This window comes from Pezoporus occidentalis, unplaced genomic scaffold (genome assembly GCF_034315485.1).
Source record: "Pezoporus occidentalis ecotype Australia unplaced genomic scaffold, CSIRO_AGI_Poc_V1 ctg188, whole genome shotgun sequence".
NCBI lineage: Eukaryota > Metazoa > Chordata > Aves > Psittaciformes > Psittacidae > Pezoporus > Pezoporus occidentalis.
The window spans coordinates 461,153-480,255 of NW_026913726.1; the positions used below are offsets into that span (position 1 = coordinate 461,153).

Here is a 19,103-nt window from a genome sequence, read left to right on the forward strand (position 1 = left end):
GCCAGCCCTTCAGTCCATTATCCTGCAGCCCATGGACAGCCAGAGCCACACTCCTGCACACACAAACAGGACTGCTATTAAAAATACTGGAAATAATGAAGTCGATCTTTTGCCTGCATAAGGGCTTTCACTGGAGGTGATTTGGGCTGAGCATGTGCAACAGTTAAAAGCTAGGGCATTCTTTTTTAGAATGGCCTGCAAATATGTAATTTATGTGCAATTATGTACATAAATTCTGTCTTCTACCGACACACCCAGCAAAGGCCAAACGTGTTTCTGTTAGAAACCAAGAGGATCCAGTCCTCCAGCCTTTCTGCGAGTGATGCCATCCCTTTAAATCCCTAATGTAAATCTCCATAAGCAGGCCCATCCACTTAATTCCCACAATATGTGTAAATTTACCGTCAGCACGTGTCAGCGTCCCATCAACACTTCCCCTTCCCTCCCTCCAGCATGTGCCGTCATGTGGAGGGGTTGTCACTTGGGTGGTTGAAGCAGGAGGATGGGATGGGAGGTTTAATCTGCTAATCTGCTCCCGCATGGTCCCTGGGCTGGACCGAGCATCCTGGTGACTCTGCCAGCCAAGCTCCTCCTGCATCCCTGTCCCAAACCTGGAACCCAGCCACTTCCAGAGCTTGACTATCCTGTCAAAATCATAGTGTGGGCTCCCTGGAACTCTGTTGTGCCACTTTGCTTTAGGGTTTGGGTCTTTTCCTCTTATTCATCAATTTTCATACAGGTTCTTCCTTGTGACCAAACCTGGGACTGACTTACATTTCTGCCTAGAGAAGTCAAGCAACCCCTGAAGTGTGCAGGATAGCAGTCTCTTTTGATTAATCAGATTTTATACAATATTTATTACTTCAGTAAATGAAAAAGCCCTCGCTAACCTTATTGCAGGTACCTCTGTATCCCCCCCAGTGAAATTAATAAAGACTTCGATCTCTGAAGAACACTGTCTAGCACAGGACCATCCTGAAAATGCATATAGCTAAATGGAAATAATCTATATGCATATGAACTTTATTTATATGTTAGTAACAAGCTGGTTTGGTCAATTTTCTTGATGTTTTCTTACTCTTTTAGACAGGAACCAGCACAATATTTAGGATATGACTCCCACAGCTTCAGTCCTGTACGAGTTTGAAGGTAACTATGGCTTAGACAGTGGTGGCAGGTAACGGTGGGAGCTTGGAGGTCAGCACAGGCAGATTTAACCTGTTCCAGAAAAAGGTGATTTTCCACAGGGGTTGTAGCCAGCACAGCCTCTGTCCAGTTTAAAGCTCCCTCGGCTACCCTGACACTCCATGGCACTGGGGTAGCAGCACAGACCTCTCTCCATCCCTGTTCTGCTCCCATGCTCTTCCTTAAACCAGTAAATCTCAGCTAATTCTCTCCCATGTTATAAATCAGACTAAATCACCGATGTTTGCCTTGATGTCTGTTAAAAGAAGCTGCATGTTAAAATTTGGTGACAGAGAAGTGATTTTTAAGGCATGGAAAAGCGGTTAATGCCTTTGTGTGTGCTTTCTGGAAAGGTTTTTCATTCTGGAGCTGCAGATACTGCTTATGACAGACAAGCTGATTAATCTCAGTTGTAAGCGGCTCTCAAAGATTAATAACCTCATTCAGATTCATGCTATTTATGGTGCAGCTCAAATGTTTGGGTTTTTTTAAGTGCTGGAGAAGTGTAGAACAAATGTTTCTCAACCACCCCAGCTCAGCCTCTGGACTGACTGTATTCCACCTGCTCTTGGAATAGTTGTTTAAGAACATGTATTGATTTCTAGTGCTCTCAGCAACAGCGCTGATGGCACTAACAGTGCATCGGTGGATGTGTTATTGCCTGTAGGGATCTGTTTTTTCTCCTTGCTTTTTTTATTCCACTGCTAAAGTAAGGTCTTTGACCCTAGTTCTTGTATAAAAATATGTTTGCTTATAATATATTGCTTATTATAGGGTAAAGCCTTTGTTCCCATTCAGTGCTTGTCAAAGGAACGCTGTCAGCTGATGCAAGTCTGCTGAAGGATGCATTGTGATGGGGGAGTAATTAATGTTGGTGCCTCTTCCATGTCTGTGTGTATCTGGGGACGACCCCTCCTGAGCAGGTCTGTGCCCCAGGATTTGTGTCCTATCTGCTAATGAAAGAGCAAAAAAGCCAGGAAACCCAGGAATCTAAAAATGGCTCAAAGCGAGCAAGAGGCTGAATCCTCTGTAAGCTCTCTGGGAAGCAGCATGTGAAGCACTCGTCTGGGAGGGAGCAGGGAAGGTGGATCAGCAATCCTGCTCTATGTAGCTGTTTTTAATGAAGTCACTCTGCACATGTCATGGTGAGGTTCCACCTCCGGTTTCAATTATTTCTGCCCCAAATGTGGCCAGGTTTGGGGTTGGTTTGTTTGATTCCTTCTCTTTGCCAGTGCTCTGAATACAGCTTCCCTCCAAGAGTCCAGCTCTGTTCGTTCCAGTTACATTTAATAATAGGGGGGAAAAAAGACTGCTGTGTTTCATGCTCTCTGCAGGGTTATAACCCCCAGCATTCAGCAAACGCTTCTGCTTGTGCCCAGGATGCAGCAGAGCGGGGCTGGCTGACCCACTATTGCCTGGCTTAGGGAATTGGAGAAGGAAACTTATTTTTGCTGGTAATTTTAATAAACACTCATAGATAGATGTGTTTCATATCATGGAACCGGACCCACTTGGGCTGGAAGGGACCTTAAAGCTCCTCCAGCTCCAACCCCAGCCACGGGCAGGGACCCCTTCCACTGGAGCAGCTTGCTCCAAGCCCCTGTGTCCAACCTGGCCTTGAACACTGCCAGGGATGGGGCAGCCACAGCTTCTCTGGGCACCCTGTGCCAGCGCCTCAGCACCCTCACAGGGAAGAGCTTCTGCCTAAGAGCTCATCTCAGTCTCCCCTCCGTCAGTGTGTATGTGTGGGATGAATTATTAAGCAAGATAACGTTGCTGCATAGCTCTTTTCAGAGCAGTATTCCCTTTTCTCACCTAAGATGCTCAAGGCCAGCAAGAGCAGACCAGGGCAGGGGTTAGAGGACAGCAGGCTGTGCAGACACGAAATCCTCATTACAAGCAGCCTCTCATTGCCCCCTGACTCCATTCTGCTGGCTGTTCCCTTGCAGACTGTAAACCCAGCTCCAGGCAGCGCGATCCTGAGCTAAGCAGGGCCATGCTTCAGGTGGAGCACCGCGTTAATCCCTAGTTGGAGCAGGCAGGAAAGGCCTGAGTGAGGATGGTGCTGGAGAGGGATGTACAGACGGACAGCCCAACAGCACAGCCTGGGGACAGCTCATTTACCCCATCAGTCACTGCTTGTGTTATCCCACAGTGACTGCCTTCCCATCTTTCACAATATATTGCTCTTTAATGCTTGTGCTTTGGCTGTAATTGATTTTAGCCTTCATTTAACCACCCTTCTGAAAAGGCATAGCAACCATCCATGTTTCTGTATGATGATTATTTCTGTTAAATGATTATATTTCTACATCATGACTGAGCAACTTCCTCTAGTGGAAGGTGTCCCTGCCCTGGCAAGGGGGTGGTACTGGATGAGCTTTAAGGTGCCTTCCACCCAAAACCAGTCTGAGATTCTATGATTCTAGGATGATTACACAGTGATGTACACACAGAACTTACAGTGACACAGTTATTGAATTTGTTATCATTTTATAGACACATACTTTTACATACTGATATAGCTGAAAAGTTTTCAGCTCTACTATCTAAATAGGAATATTATTAGTGTGTGTCCTATGTTTTCCAGTGTGATTTTCTCGCCTGTTAATACACTCAGCATCCTGGTATACCTCCTACAGAGGTTATCAATAACAGATACATTTGTGAAAGTCTCTTTGCTCTGATGTGAATTTAACTTTCAAATGGTGTGGTTCTCTTTTTCCACCTCTTTTACAAATGAAACGAACAGGCAACATGTTCTGATGAGGAATAAGCAGGCTGGGGAGGTTTGTTCAAAAGGAAACCATAGGGGGAAATTAAAAAAAGGAATTCCTCCCAGTTGTTACTATTAAAATGCCTGTTTATAGGCGATGTGCTAAAGGAAACTCCTCAAGAGCTGTTCCTTGTTACACATGGGTTATCAGGCTGCATCAGGCGTTGCCTTAGAGCAGCTGTACAAGCTCAGGTTATCTCTGCAGAGATTCAGATGGTATAAATGGATTTCCCAGTAATTATAAATATAGCTGTGTGTAGGTAGCCAGTGAATGCTTGTTTGGACAGGTTGTTCATCCTTCCTCTGTGTGTGCTATCACTTCTTCAGGAAACAAATTGTGCTGAGAAATGCCTTTTTTCTACAGCCAGTAAAGGTACATTTGATGTCTCTGAAATTAGCTATTGCTATATTAGCTATAGACTGGTATATATTAGCTATAGGCTTATTAAATATTGAAATGATCTATTTAATTTCTCTGAAATTAATTAATTAATTTCATTTAACTTCTCTGCAATGAAAAGTGAAACTTCTCATCTCTCTCTTTCCCATGGAAGGTTGGACTGAGTGATCCTTCGAGGCTTCTTCCAAGCCAGGCTGTTCTGTACCTCTATGGGATGACTTACAGCACCAGTACTTAAACCTCTTCAGAGCTATGGTGCAGGAGAGTCATCAGTCTGAGGACCTGCATCTGCATGGAGGCATCAGGCAGTGCGGGGTTCAGATGATGGGTTTCACTCTCCCCGTCGGCAGTGCTGGTGTAGGTGTGGGGTGAAATCCCATCCATGCTGAAGCCAGCCAGACCCCTTGGAAGACTGGAACAAAGACTCCATCTTTTGTTATCTCCCTTTAGGCAGGAGTGCAGTGCAAGTCTGGTTTTGCCACTTGCAGGAGCTCCAGTCTGTGCTGTTGCCATCCTGCCCGCTCTAGACCTTGTCAAGGTTTTGCTTTAGCACAGTCTAGGGGAATGAGTATCTCTTTAGGAGTAATCACCATTTACATCTGCTAAAACCAGTTGCTATAAATGGCACCACCATTTCAAAGGTAGGATTGGAATACAGTCAGCACAACAATGTTATTTAATACACGTACCAGGTACGGCTCTCTGATGGAGCAGGTCGTGGGAGCACGCAGACATAGAGCAGTTGGGTTTGTGCCTCTTCCCTCAAAGCCAGTCAAATGCAAGGTAGTTTCTACTCCATCGTTTCAATGTTATAGATAAGGATCCACAGCAGCAATTAGGAGCAGACAGAAACCTGGCTCCGTGCTCCTCCAGTGGATGAGCTCTAGGACCGGCTCCACAATGTAGTGGGCGACAGCTGGAAAAACCAGCACACCCGAATCAATAGCTGTGATTATCCTGCAGTAACTCCCCATAATGGTTGTGGGCCATGTTCTTCAGGCTGGATTACAGAGGAGAGCGTGTGAGTGTCTGCTGTGAGAAGATAAAGTGCACCAGTTGAGAGGAGATGGTGATTCGCTCAGTAATCGGCTTCCTTGGCTGCCTGCTCTAAAAGCTGAATTCCTCCAGTAAAATTTCGTTTCACAATGAGTGAGTCAAGTGGAAACACAGCATAAGAATTGAGAATAGGCTTCTGAGGGGCACCAAAAACCGCTCACCCTGTTAGCAGGGCAAGGACAAAAGATCATGAGTTGAGGCACAACATTTGAAGATGCATAGTGCACTTAATGCATCCTCCCAGACTTGTAACAACCATTCATGCCCTAAGCTCGGCCCGGGTTAGAAGCCACCCCTAGGCCGGTTCTCATTTTCATAGAACCATAGAATCCCAGCCTGCTTTGGGTTGAAGGGGCCTCAGAGTTCCTCCAGCTCCAACCCCTGCCACGGGCAGGGACACCTTCCACTGGAGCAGCTTGCTCCAAGCCCACATAGCAGTAGTACCTCATACTGCTGGAGCAGCCCCTTGACCTGTCAGTCCAGACATGCAGATCTTGTTCCTGGAAACCTCCAGTGGGGACTGGGTGTATTTTACAGCCCATTCGAGCATAAACATGATCCAGCATCAGCAAAAGCATGTCCTGAGCTGTGAGTTCCTGTCCCAAGCTCATCCTCTCGCTGAACCAGCCTCATGTAAGCAGTATGAAGAAGGGCTATGGCAGGGGAAGGAAGGGGCCACCCTTCTGTGTCCCTTCTCAGGTGTGGTTGCACCATGCTGAGACCTCCCCCGGGGAGGTGTTTCATAATGTCATTAGTAAGCTATTAGTAGTGGTACCATGGAGCAAGCAGCTGTGCGGTTCATCCAAAAAGCAACTGCAGCCTGAGACCTCTGTGTGCCAAGTCCCTGCATGTACATCAGCCAGTGTGGCTCCATCTATGACCTTTTATTCCCCTTAAATAAAGAGGTTGTTCTGGTATCTCCTGAAAGATTCATTGCGGAGAAGGACTGCAGCACAATTACTTTTGCCTTTCTTAACATTTTATTTTATTATTAATATTCCACACTGGTATTTCAGCAAACAAAATGTTCCAGGAGATAAGCACAGATGAAATTACTGAATCCCAGCCTGGTTTCATTTGGAAGGGACCTTAAAGCTCATCCAGCTCCAACCCCTGCCATGGGCAGGGACCCCTTCCACTAGAGCAGCTTGCTCCAAGCCCCTGTGTCCAAGCTGGCCTTGAGCACTGCCAGGGATGGGGCAGCCACAGCTTCTTCAGCCCTAGCAGAAGTCATATGGATTATTTAGTTATTAGTTTAGGTGGGGAATTCTATTTCCTGAAGGCCTTTGACACTTTTAAATGTTCCTTTCACTCTGCAGAAAGGTGAAGATAACTTCTCCAATATCGTCACAAAAACGGGGTTGTTGAAATTGCTTTGTCTGCCAGCTGCATGTTCCCAAATGTGTTTTATACTGACCCGGAACGATGTACACCTCTGTGTGATCTCCGCTCTGCCTGACACGGAGCAAAGACCTCACCCATAGATCGCTCAGGGACTGAAGTAGGAACTAAGGGAATGTCAGAAACATCAGAGAAATGGGGTGCTTGTCTTGTTCTGCCTTTTGGCTTATTCTCATCGTGGTGACAGAGGCAACGGTGGCTGGTCACACACAGCACACTGCCAGGCTGCAGAGGAACTGCTGCTGCAGGGGAATGTGTTATCTGTAACAATGCCAAAATACAATACAGGATGTTTTCTTTTGGATTCTTTTTAATAAGTTTTAACAAATCTGCTTCATTTCACAAGGCGAGGGAGTACTTGGGTTCTCCCAGACACAGAAACCTTAACCTGCTGCTCCGGTCTCCTGAGCTAGGCAGGGACATTGGAATGTGCAGAGCCTTTAGTGGCATTGGTGGGGCTCAGCAACCTCCTGGACATGACCAACCTGGGGACAGAGGGTGTTCGTGTGGTGCAGAAGGTGCAGGGATTGCATGGGACGTAAGGGGGATGCACAGGGTGCAGCCTGTGCTGCAGCTCAGCCCATGAGCATTTGCTTTGTGCTCTCAAGCCCCATAGCCATTGCTGTTTGATTTTCCCTTGTTTTCTGCTTGCTGCCTCATGTGCCTTCTCCCTCTCTGAAGTGCTCGCGGTTACTCCTGTCTTTAGTGTGCAAACAAAAGCAAATCAAGACGACAGCAAGTGGAACGTGCGGGGCACTCAGCAGCAGCCGCGCCGGCAGAAGTATTTGAGCTGGTGCTCATGAAATACTTCTCCACAGGGAATGGGAGGCTGGGCCCGCTTGGCCTCTGCTGTAATCAATGAAAAAGCTCATTCTCAGCAGCCAAGTGCAGGTTTGATCTTTTCCCATGTGTGTCCCCGTCCTCAGTGTGTGCTGGCTTGTGCTGGGTGACACTGGGGGGAGGTAAGCCCCAAAATGGGGCTCATGGAGCATCCCCAGTGCTACCCTCATGCACCTGCTTTTGGTCCTCCTGCCCTGGGGAAGAGGAAGAGCCCATAAAGCATAGTGCTATCTTCTGTTGTCAAATGGGAGCACTTTCTGATGGTGAATGCTGCAGAGGAAGGAGATTCAGACCAGCATTTGGATGGGGTGCTGCAGGGTTTTACAGTTGTCCATAGGGGACAATGCAAAAGTTTGGTTTCCTGTTGGGAGTGTTTCAATAGCGCATCTTGCGCAAGCGGTGGTGAAACATCTGTGCCCACAGCTGCAGATGCTTGCGTGGGGCTTTCCTTGTCTCTGGGTTGTTTTCTTTGGTTTGCTTTGTTCTGTTTCCTGGGGGTTGCTTTGGTTTGTTTTCACCATGCTGTAAAGATGCTGGTTGAACTGCAGGCTAATAACTTAGTTGTCTTGGTTCGACTGCAGGTTCTGTTGTGGCTGGTTATTTATTTATAAGCTTGCCATCTTGGCTATAAAAAGCTTTGTAATACCCCAATAATAAATGCATTCATCACCACATCTTCTGTAATCACTGCAGTTCCTGAGCTGCTATTTGGCACTCATTAGCTGCAACTCCCATTCACCTATAATTTCTGAGAAGCATACAATTATGTGTTATCACTACTTGAAGTGATTACTACACTGTATGTTTTTAAGATAATGGCATGAAACACTCCATGATGAATTATACCTCTCTAGGTAGCTTAAATTCTGTCATTAACTCTATTATTTTACTTAAACCATCCCGGCGAGAATTGCGTGGCAGGGTTGGCATTACCTGCTCGGAGAAGAGAACCAGGTCAATACTGATCCAATAAAGGACGTGACACAGCACACAGTTATCTCCCACCTACTCATGGTCTAGATGTAGGATGGAGAGGGGAGGTTCTCCCTGCTGCACTGCAGAGCAGCAGCACCCACACCTTGTTTTGCCTGGAGACACTGTTTTCTCACTGTGATGCATTTCATAGAGAGCAGGTAACGAGGACCTCAGCCTTGCATTGATTCTTCAGGCAGGCATCAGGCATTTCCCAGCATTAGGAGCCAATGCAGGTTCTCCCTGAGCATTCTCCCCCGTGCATAGGCGATGCCAGCCTCTCCTCTCTCCTATAGCACACTGCAGCCCCGCATCAGCATGATGCTCTGTTCATTACCAAATTACTGCATTTATGGGGATATTGAGTTTAAGAGCCATCCAAGCCTCGTTATTTTACCCTGAGTGCACGTTACCGTAATAACCTCCCGTTGTAAGCCCTCATTTTTTTGTCAGAGCTTATTGCGTCAGTGAAGGAGCCTTTGTTTCATTTTAGCATGAAAAACAAAGACTAAAGTGACTGTTCTGATACTGAAATAAACAGAGTTAATTAAATCATGGCTGGTTTCATTCACTTCTGTATTTCTGGATGCTCGACTCCTTCAGTAGCATGCTGTGATATTGAATATTTGCGAAGTGACACGGGATGTTCCTGGACCTGATGTTTCCTCATTCCGTGGGCATTATCCTTTGCTTTGCCATGGTCTCAGAGCTTATGTTGCTTTTTATTCCTTTAATTTGTGTTTCAGTGTTGTGTGGCAAAAAAGCAGGGGGGGGTGAAGTTGCCATCTGGGTTGGCTTCACCACCAGAAGAAAGAGGTGATTTATCTATTCCCATGACATAAACCATTGGCTCTTGAATTTTCAAAGACCCCTCTCCCTTTGGAGACACTTTCCTTTAAGGAAAGTGCGAAATAATAAAGACAAAACCACACAGTGAATTGTTTCCTTGCTTTTCTACATGGAAAATTTCTTCTTTAGAATATCCGGAAGGCAGCTGCTCTATATCATAAATCTGTAGGAATTAATAAATATCAAATGGAGCCACCAGCCCCTTTTTAATATTTCAAAGAATAGGATTAAGCTGGGAGCTACTGAGAATAAAACCAGGACTATCGGAACCAATAATATTGTGTGATGCGGTTTCTGAGCCTTCAAAGAGAGAAATTATGTGCTTCATGAAATAATTAATAACTAATAATTCTTAGCTTTACACTATAATGTTTCATTTGCTTTAATATGAGAATAGATGTGTGAAAGGGGTGGAAGTACCTTTGTGTAAATAAACACAGCAGGGTAATTTGTAACTTGTGATACTGACAGTTCCTCTGTCCTTGCCATCAAAAAAAGCCACTTTGTGGCAGGAGGGAAGTGCACATCATGGTGGTGGCTGGTGGCTGTGGTGAGTGTTAGAAGCCAGGAAACCCCTGTGAAAATCATGATTCACCGGGCTGGGATGGAATAACAGGTACTGAGGTTGAAACCCATACAGATTAAAGCTGAAATAGCATCATCTGTAGAGCAAATCACGTTTTAAATCATGTAGAAGTAGGCAAATAAACATTTTTTTTTTATTAATTATTAATATTCTACTGGTTGGTGCTGAGGCACTGGCACAGGGTGCCCAGAGAAGCTGTGGCTGCCCCATCCCTGGCAGTGCTCAAGGCCAGGTTGGACACAGGGGCTTGGAGCAAGCTGCTCTAGTGGAAGAGGTCCCTGCCCGTGGCAGGGGTTGGAGCTGGAAGAGCTTTAAGCTCCCTTCCAACACAAACCATTCAATGATACATGGTTTTCCATTAAAAGTGTTTCTGATTTAGGGATCAACCCACGTTTTCTCACAGACAACTATCCTGCAATATCTTGAAGCACCTCAATGCAAATGAGTTTATAAAATCCAGGAGCTGGTGATGCATGATGAAGATACATCCTTCTTTCCTTCCCTGTTTCCCGTCCTGCTTTCTCTCCCTGTCCTGTCTTGTGGTCCATCCACAGGCTGGCAGCTACCTTGCACCTTTCCCATGGTGAGCTGTAAGAAAATCTGCCAAGTTCCCCTGGTTAATAAACTATACATGCATGCTGTGGACATGGCACAGGAGCAGAGCAGGGAGGTTAGTTATGAGAACTGCTCATGAGCATTCAGGTAGCACATATCCCTGCTCATTTCAGGCACTGTGCTGTCGGAAGAGCAACCACTGCTCTCTGCTCCTCTTGGAAAAGTCCACGGGTCAGCAAATGTTGAATGAATTATCTTGGTTCCCCCCTAAGTTTGCAGATCTCCAGTTCTGAGCTGCTCTTTTAGGAAGCGAGGTGATGGACTGCTGAGAATCAGGGGAGATGGGGGCGAGTAGGCTTGGAAGAACATCTTTATTATGAGGAGGTAATGATGAGTTAGAATATTGATACGGTGCTTAATGAATAATTTGACTGCAAGCAGTGGGTAAGATGTCTCGGGTATGCCTGGTCTGTTCAGCCCTGAAGGGGAGGGAATGCTGCAGCATCCTTGGCTCCTTCACTGTCAGCCCAATCTGCTGCTTGCTGTAGGTGCCCTTCCAACCCAAACCAGGCTGTGATCCTGTGATTCTCTTTGCTGTGAGCAGGAGTATGCAGGTGGCTCAGTGCCGGGTGCTGGGAACATGCATGTTCGTATAAAGGAACCTCACCGTGTACCTGCTGAGTGCCGCTGTGGGGCTGGAAACAGAGCATTTTTAAAGGCAGATCTAAGGGCTTCGGCATACAGTGGGGGTGCCAGGCAAAGCAAAGCTGGTATCTTATTGTCAGCCAGGTCTGGCTGCTCCAGACAGGGCTGTGGGGCTCTGATTTTAAACTCTGCTTTGAACCTACTGCTTGTCTCCCCTGTTTTACGTAAGTGTTCATCAGCCACCCCAGAACCCATCTGTGCGCAGTTCTGTCCCATTCACGGCAGAACAGTCTCCCTCTGCAGGAAAGCTGAACATTTGCATGTTCCACAAATAAAGTGTTACCTCTGCAGGGAGGGGAATAAAATGTCTTCCTAAGATGAAGTCTTTTAAACTCTGTTCAGTCTTTCTTGCTATAGCTAACAAGAAAGAAGTCTGTCTCGGTGGTGGTACCCTGTATGCCTTGCTTCCTGGGTGCAATTCCTCTGCAGTATTTAAGGCTTGCTACACCTCAGAGATACGAGGTTGCAGCTGAGCACTGGCCAAATCTCCCCAGCCACCTCCTGCTCCTTGTGTTCACTCTTCCAGGCCTGGCACGGGTGAGTTCCAAGGGAAAACTGTGAAACTGGGGCAGCAGCATCCTTATTTGCACCCTGTGTGTGCTGAGCTTGCGTGGGCACAGGTGCTGATGGGTTCAGCTGTGGGGATTGGAGCTTTGGGCACAGAGAGAACCACAGCTTGGTGTGTCCCAGCCTGGTCAGCAGCTCCCCTATGGCCTGAGGCTCATCAGTAAGTAAAATAGAGAAAAGCTGTGATAATAATGAGTAGCTGTACAGGTTTTTATGAGAATTCCATGCTTCTGAGAATTCCATACAGCTTTGAGCTACAGTAGACATGAGAAAAGCGAGTTTAATCATAAAATGATCACCTGTAATTACACCTGAGTTATTTTTATTGTTTGGAGTATTTCCTTAGTGTAGAAAACTTGGAAGAAGTTATTCATAAGAGTTCATGGGGAACCCAAGAAGACATTTATCAGTTCATCAGTAAAAAGGCTTTGCAAAAGTTCTTAGCACGTTTCCAGTGTGATTTGCTGCTTCTGGAGCTTGGATTTACCATCCTATGTTTTGATTTTCTGGGTGTTTTTCTGTGCTCATCCCTGCCCCTCGCGTTTCTTCCCCCTTGGTGATTAGCTCAAAGCCAATCTCCTCTAAAGCAGAAACACTTTAGCAGCACTGTGGTTTTTCTGCAATGTTTTTCTGTGTTCTGAGGCAAGTGGTTATAACTCAATGCCAAAACCAACTTCAGTGGGGAAAAGAAAGATGCTGTAGTAAGCAAATCCAACTCTGCTAAGTGTTTCACATCTGCTTTGGTGAACGCTCGCCCACTGCAGGTGATGGAAGGGAGCTGCTGTCATCCCTTGTGGGCGTTAAAGTGAGCTCCTACAGCATCCCAAAGCACCAGCCATACAGAAGCAGAGAAGTCAAATTCTTCCAGGTTTTCAGTGAAAGGAAAGGATTTCAGGACTTTCTCTAAACGCGATAGAACTTTTAACCTGAACTGCAATGGGATTGCTAGGTTTTGGGGAGCCAGCCTACACAGAGATGAATCATGTTCTCACCTGGGGTATGTGCCTTGCCATTTTGGGGATGTGTTCTATGGAGGAAGCGTCTCACAATGTGTCACTTGGTGTCTCCTCTAAATCAGAGCTGTGCTGTGAGCCAGACCTGTAGCCCCTGGGGAATTTCCCAGCCAGCTTGGCCTGTTTCCTGTGCTCCTCACCTTCATCATCCAATCTGGGGAGGGACCAGATGGATGAGGTGGGACCAGAGCAGACACGGGTGAGGTGGAAGCACTAAATGAAGGCAAATGGGGCTGACTGGGTGCAGTTAAAGGGTTGTGTGTGTTGAATTTGCCTACAGGTTTACAGGACAGTTTTAAACTCATTTCTCCTTTCAGCTTCACAATTTGGGCCAAGTAAGTGGCTGCTCCAGAAGTGTGGATAACGGTAGCTGCTGGTTCTACTTGAATGAGGACTATTTTCCCTTTAATGACGGTCCAGTACTATTCAGCTTAACCCCAGAGAGGGATTGAGATGCTGTTGGAGACAGGCAATGTCAGCACATCCTGGTGCTACATGGGCCATAGGAAAGCTCTGTGTGAATCCCATGGAGCTGGCTTCAAGGGCAGCAAGGTGGGCACTCCAACCCTACTGCACTGCGATGACTCTTCTAGAAAGAGCCCGTGTGCAGCTTTAATTAAGCAAGCAAGCACTGTTTTTTACAAAGATTAATAGGTCTGTGTTTTAATTATGGGGAAATAATAGACTGGAGAGGCAGGGAAGTGGGAGGAATCCAAAAGAGGATTAAAAACTTTCAGGAAGCTGGATGAGAGGATATTTTTCCATACTCGCAAATTGCATACGATCATCCCCATTAATAATGATTGGAAAAATAATAAAACACCTTCAGCCATACACGACACTTAACATTAAAATCTATTTTTTATGCATGTTGAGTAGAGAATTTCTGATTACAATCATCAGTTAAAAATAAATTGTTCTTTTTTTCCAGTCTCCCAAGTTTAAAAATAGAAGAATTATCTTCTGAGTTCAGCTCTAGTTAAATCAATACCTTTCCAAGCAATGTAAAGGTAGAAAGAGCAAAAGTTCCTTTTATTTAATGATGGTTATTTCTTTCACTGTGCTACAGTATTATTAATCACCTCTAAAAATAATTGGTCCTGTGCATAGATTTGAAACATTACATTGCAGAAAATGCTTCAGTGCTGTGCAAAAAGTTTTAAAGTTAACGTAATTTAAGGAAAGAGTAAAGGGGGAAGAGAGGGAAGGCCATGAATATTTGAAGTTTCTTCTGGTTGCCATCCGTTCAATAACTCATTGCCCGTCATTATGTAAGAAAAGTTTTCGTGTTGGGATCTATTGAACATCAGCATGCTTTGCCTTGGGTTCTCTGCTGGTGATGGGCAGTGATGGACCAGAGCTCCTGTGGGCAGCCTCAGAGCTGACCTCTGCCAGGAGCCACCGTGCACTTTCAGCGCTGTGGTCCCAATGGGAATTTCTGTGTTCTCATCCAGAAGCGTGCATTGATCTGGTGTTATTCAATGTATTGATGGAGCTTAGACCTAGGAGAAGCTGGAGAAGGGTTTGGCTCCCATCCTGAGGCTGACTCGTCCTGAGGGCAGGGCAGTGACAGGCATCCAGCTCCTCATGGGATCACATGAAATCAAAACTCTGCTCAAACTTGCTCTGTTGGAGCGAGGCCAGAGGAGGCCATGGAGATGCTGCGAGGGCTGGAGCAGCTCTGCTCTGGAGCCAGGCTGAGAGAGCTGGGCTGGGGCAGCCTGGAGAAGAGAAGGCTCCTGAAGGGGAGACCTGAGAGCAGCTCCAGTGCCTGAAGGGGCTGCAGGAAAGCTGGAGAGATGGAACCAAGTCCCTGTTTGTCCTTATTTCTGTTCCTCTGCAGTAACTGCAGTGCAGAAGCATTGCCTCCCGCTGCCAGGGACACACGCGGGTGAATGTGCAGTCCAAGCTGCTGCAGAAGAGTTTTAGCCACGTTTTCAGAAATGGGAAGTGATTTGCAAACAGAGAGGGATTAAATCTGTTAGATTAGAAAACATTTCTGAGATGAACCATTTGATTGCTTCTTCCATGGAGTAAATACACCCTTTATCCCCTGCATCTCGCGTGTGTAGCGGGAAACACAGCTTGGTGGCTGCTGTTTAACTCAGATCTTGTGCACAAGATCTCAGACAAATCCTGCTACATTTCCCTATCAGTTCACTCCCGCAGGGTTCGGGTGCTTGCCTGGCCTTTCAACATAGAGGAAGGAGTGCTTCGGGCTAGGGAAGGAGCCTGTCCGAGTCAAGCTGTTTAATCTGTTTGCAAAGAACCTTCCTTGGGATAAAACTTTTAGACTGCAACCAGTGTGCTTCCACAACTCAGCGTGCTTCCACAGGGCCTGAACAAGACTGGAATGTTCCCCCCTAGTTCCATTTTAAATACCTGTTTCACCAAACTTGACAGTGCTTCTCAAGAGCTGAACATTGCTCCCTTTTCAGCCCTTGGCTCTCATGTTTGCAGGGCAGTTGAATACTGCAGAGCTTTTGCTGATGAGTGGGGTAGAGAAGAGAGTTGGGTTTAGCAGGTTTTCATCTTACCCATGATAACCGTGTGCCTACAAATAAATAACCCAAATGTCTTATTTGTTTTAAAACGTTATTTGGAGCAAATCCCTTTGTATATCAAGTAAAAGAGTGAGAGGTCTCCCATTCCTTTCTGCAGTGCTGTATCTCACCCTTGCTCAGCAGGAAAAACTTGATATCAAAGAGGCTGTGTTTAATTTGCACTTGATGATCTCAAAGGTCTTTTCCAACCCAGCTGATTCTACCATTCTATGAACTGAGTTTTTGGCAGCCTTTGGGGTTGTGCTGGTTTCTGCTGGGATAGAGTCAGTTTTCTTCACAGGAGCTGGTGTTGGGCTGTGTTTTGGGTTTGTGCTATGAACAGTGTTGATAACACAGGGATGTTTTTGTTGCCAGTGAGTGGTGTTTTAGCAGGGTGAAGGCCTTTCCTGCTCCTCACACCACCCCACCAGCGAGCAGGCTGGGAGGGCACAAAGAGCTGTGGAGGAATATGGCTGGAACAGCTGACCCTGACTGCATATAATACACCATACATCATGCTCAGCATATAAAGCTGGGGAAGCTGGAGGAAGAGGGGAGAAGATGCTCTCCAGCTTTCCTGCAGCCCCTTCAGGCACTGGAGCTGCTCTCAGGTCTCCCCTTCAGGAGCCTTCTCTTCTCCAGGCTGCCCCAGCCCAGCTCTCTCAGCCTGGCTCCAGAGCAGAGCTGCTCCAGCCCTCGCAGCATCTCCATGGCCTCCTCTGGCCTCGCTCCAACAGCTCCACGTCCCTCTTGTGCTGCTGCCCCAGAGCTGGATCAGGGCTGCAGGGGGGTCTCCCCAGAGCACAGCAGAGGGGCAGGATCCCCTCCCTGAGCTGCTGCTCACGCTCTGGGGGTGCAGCCCAGCACACAGTAATACAAGATGGTAAATGGCCATTGAAACGGCAGGCTTCCTTCACAGAACCTCATTTCTAAGTGACTGCATCCAGCTGCTCTAGAAATACCTGTAGAAAAGAAACCCATTGTGGAAAAATGACAGTGAAGCTTGGCTTCTCCCCACTCTTCTGTTCGTTAGAATCAATTGGGAAATGTTTGTAAGACTTTGTAAGTGGCTTCTTCCTTCTCCAAATGGGACCAGACCCTACAAATCTCCTGCAGGGATTCACAGACATCTGCTGTGCTCTCCATCCTCAAAGAGATGTTTCCCCATGACATCTCAATTCTCTGCTATATAAACTGTGATTTTTTATCCTGTATTCTGTACGGCTTCCTTCAGAACCCTTTCAGATTTCACATTGAGATCATTAATTAAATGAATGGTTATTTTCATGTTCCATTTCTGAAGAATGTCAGCCTGATGCTTCTAGTTTCTTATTCCTAAAGGGAATGTCATTTTCCCCCTTAAACAATACTGCCATATGCTTCAGCTACGAAATCCCCATTTTCTCCCACCTAACAGTTTCCATAATTGTGCTATTTTAATGTGTTATCAAAGAGATGAGATCTATTGCGTTCACCTCTTCTGTTGGATTTCCTTCATGTAAAAAACCTCTTTATCAAATAAAATGTCCCATTACGCTGTTGCACTTTGTATTATATTCCTTCCGCACTGAAAGTTGTTTTAAAGCCCTGAGTTCTATTGTGGTTGCATAGTGGTTAGCCTGAAATCTACCTGATTCACTCTCCACATTTCCTTAAACATAGATAATACACTTATTCTTTCCCTGTCACACAGCACCACTTTCAGGTCGGTTAAAAACCCCACACATGCTCCTGGAATTGCAGTTTCATGCTCTTAGACCTGAGTCCATCCAGGGTTTTCTCTGCCCATGGCTTCATTGCTGCTCTGCCTGTTCCCATATGCTGGATGTCTCCTGCTTAATGGAAAACTGGAGAACAGTGCTCAGGTTTTGAGCCACAGTAAAATGTCCTCGACCTCACTGCAGACAGGTTCAGTCTTACTCATCAGCTCGTGGAAATAAAGTTCCTTCGGCATGTTCTCTCTGCCCTTTTATCCCTTAACTTCTCAGTCACCGAGAGGAACTCTCCTTGCTTCCTCCTGGATACCCTTCTCCCATCCCATTCCCCAGCATTGGACACTGTTAGGATTCGGCTGGACAGGTTGGACCAGATGATCCTTGAGGTTCCTTCAACCTGGGAATCCGGGATTCTGTGATCTCCTTTGTCTGGTCCTCCTGTTTTTATGACGTTTTCTTGTGGCAAAGTGGTACTTGAAGCATCTCAAGTGATTTTATCCTCATTGTATCCTCATACTTCACACAGGACTGTGCTCTGATGGTGTTTACTGGGTTTCACATCATTGTATTTCTTTTCCTCACTTGCTGCTGTTTCATGCATTCTCCTGGATGCTCAGAGAAATCATTGTTCAGCCTTGTGCTTGCTTGCACTGACAACATATAGACTGCATTGTCCAAGCATCAGTTGAACACTGATAGTCTCTGATGATCAACTGATCACTCGAAATGCCCGTGGGATTGAGGAGTGTTCTTTAGTGTCCTCCTTTAGTGTCTTTTTTGTCTCCTGTCACCAGTGTCACTCCCTCTTTCCAGTCAACAGAGAAGTTTGATGGCTACTCCAAAACCATTGGTTGCATTAAAAATGAGAATATCTCCTGGGGCTGTTTCTATCCTACCAGCCTGTGCGTAGATGAGTATCTGCTCCTTTGCCTCTACCAGTGTGAGGGCTCTGGTGCAGCTCTGCATCCTCTGGCATCACCCTGTTCCCACTGACTACTGCATTCTCCCACCAGATCCACAGGGATCCCACCTCAACAGCCATCTCCTTCCCTTCTCGTTGGCTGAACAGTGGTAGAAAGAACCTCCATCACTATGCACCAGCTTCTTGCCTCTTTTCTCACAAGGTTTTAGTGGCTGTGCTTGATGCTGAGCTGCTCTTAGGACTTGTCAGAGCCGTTTAATCACATGCTTCACATGCATCCCTCTTTGTCCCAGTGTGCAAGTGAGCAACTTCAGAAGGAAAGCTATTTCAGGGAAGAAATTACAAATGTTTCCTAATAGGCAACACAAATTATTGACAACAGCAGCATATTGCAGTGCCTAATTACCTTAGGAGAAGCTTCTACTTCTGTTCTGCCTGGGTGGCTTTTTTTGGGTAGCATATCCACAGAAAGGATTTTCAATTAACATTGACCTTTAATACTTGGGCTGGGTTTTGATTCTGCAGATGGTGAAAGGGACTACAAATGAGATTTTGCAATATACCTTGTTCCTTGTATTTCTCAGCTGATTAGTTTCAGCCTGTTCCCAGTGGCTACACAGGTGTATTCAGCTCACAATTCCCCAGCAATCTCCGGTGCCATGTTCACCCCCCTGAGATATTGTGTAGAAACGCTGTCAAACTCCTCAGATAGACATGTTTTCATTCTCTAGCTGCAGTTTTTACTCATTTTAGCAAAAACAAAGTCTTTGTTTATGGGCGAATATTGTTAAACTGAAATTCAGAAGGAAAAGAACCCGGCTGGAGTACATCTGCTGCCGATTGTAGGGGTGGTGTTGCTCATTGAGCTGCGGTTAAGGTGACTATTATACCCCAAAGAGCACAGTTATTCGTTATTGTTCTACTAATAATTGGGAAAAAGCTTAAGTATGACATAATAAACAAATCACGTTTGTCTGAGTCACTGCCATACAAAAGAGCTTTTAAGAAATATTTAATA

The 19,103-nt window shown here is 46.0% G+C and overlaps 1 protein-coding gene across 2 annotated transcripts in view; it reads left to right on the plus strand.

Annotated features, from left to right (window-relative positions):
• Positions 1-19,103, plus strand: part of NEGR1 (neuronal growth regulator 1) — a 272,552-nt gene that overhangs the window by 102,584 nt on the left and 150,865 nt on the right. The gene's annotated exons all lie outside the window — the stretch shown is intronic.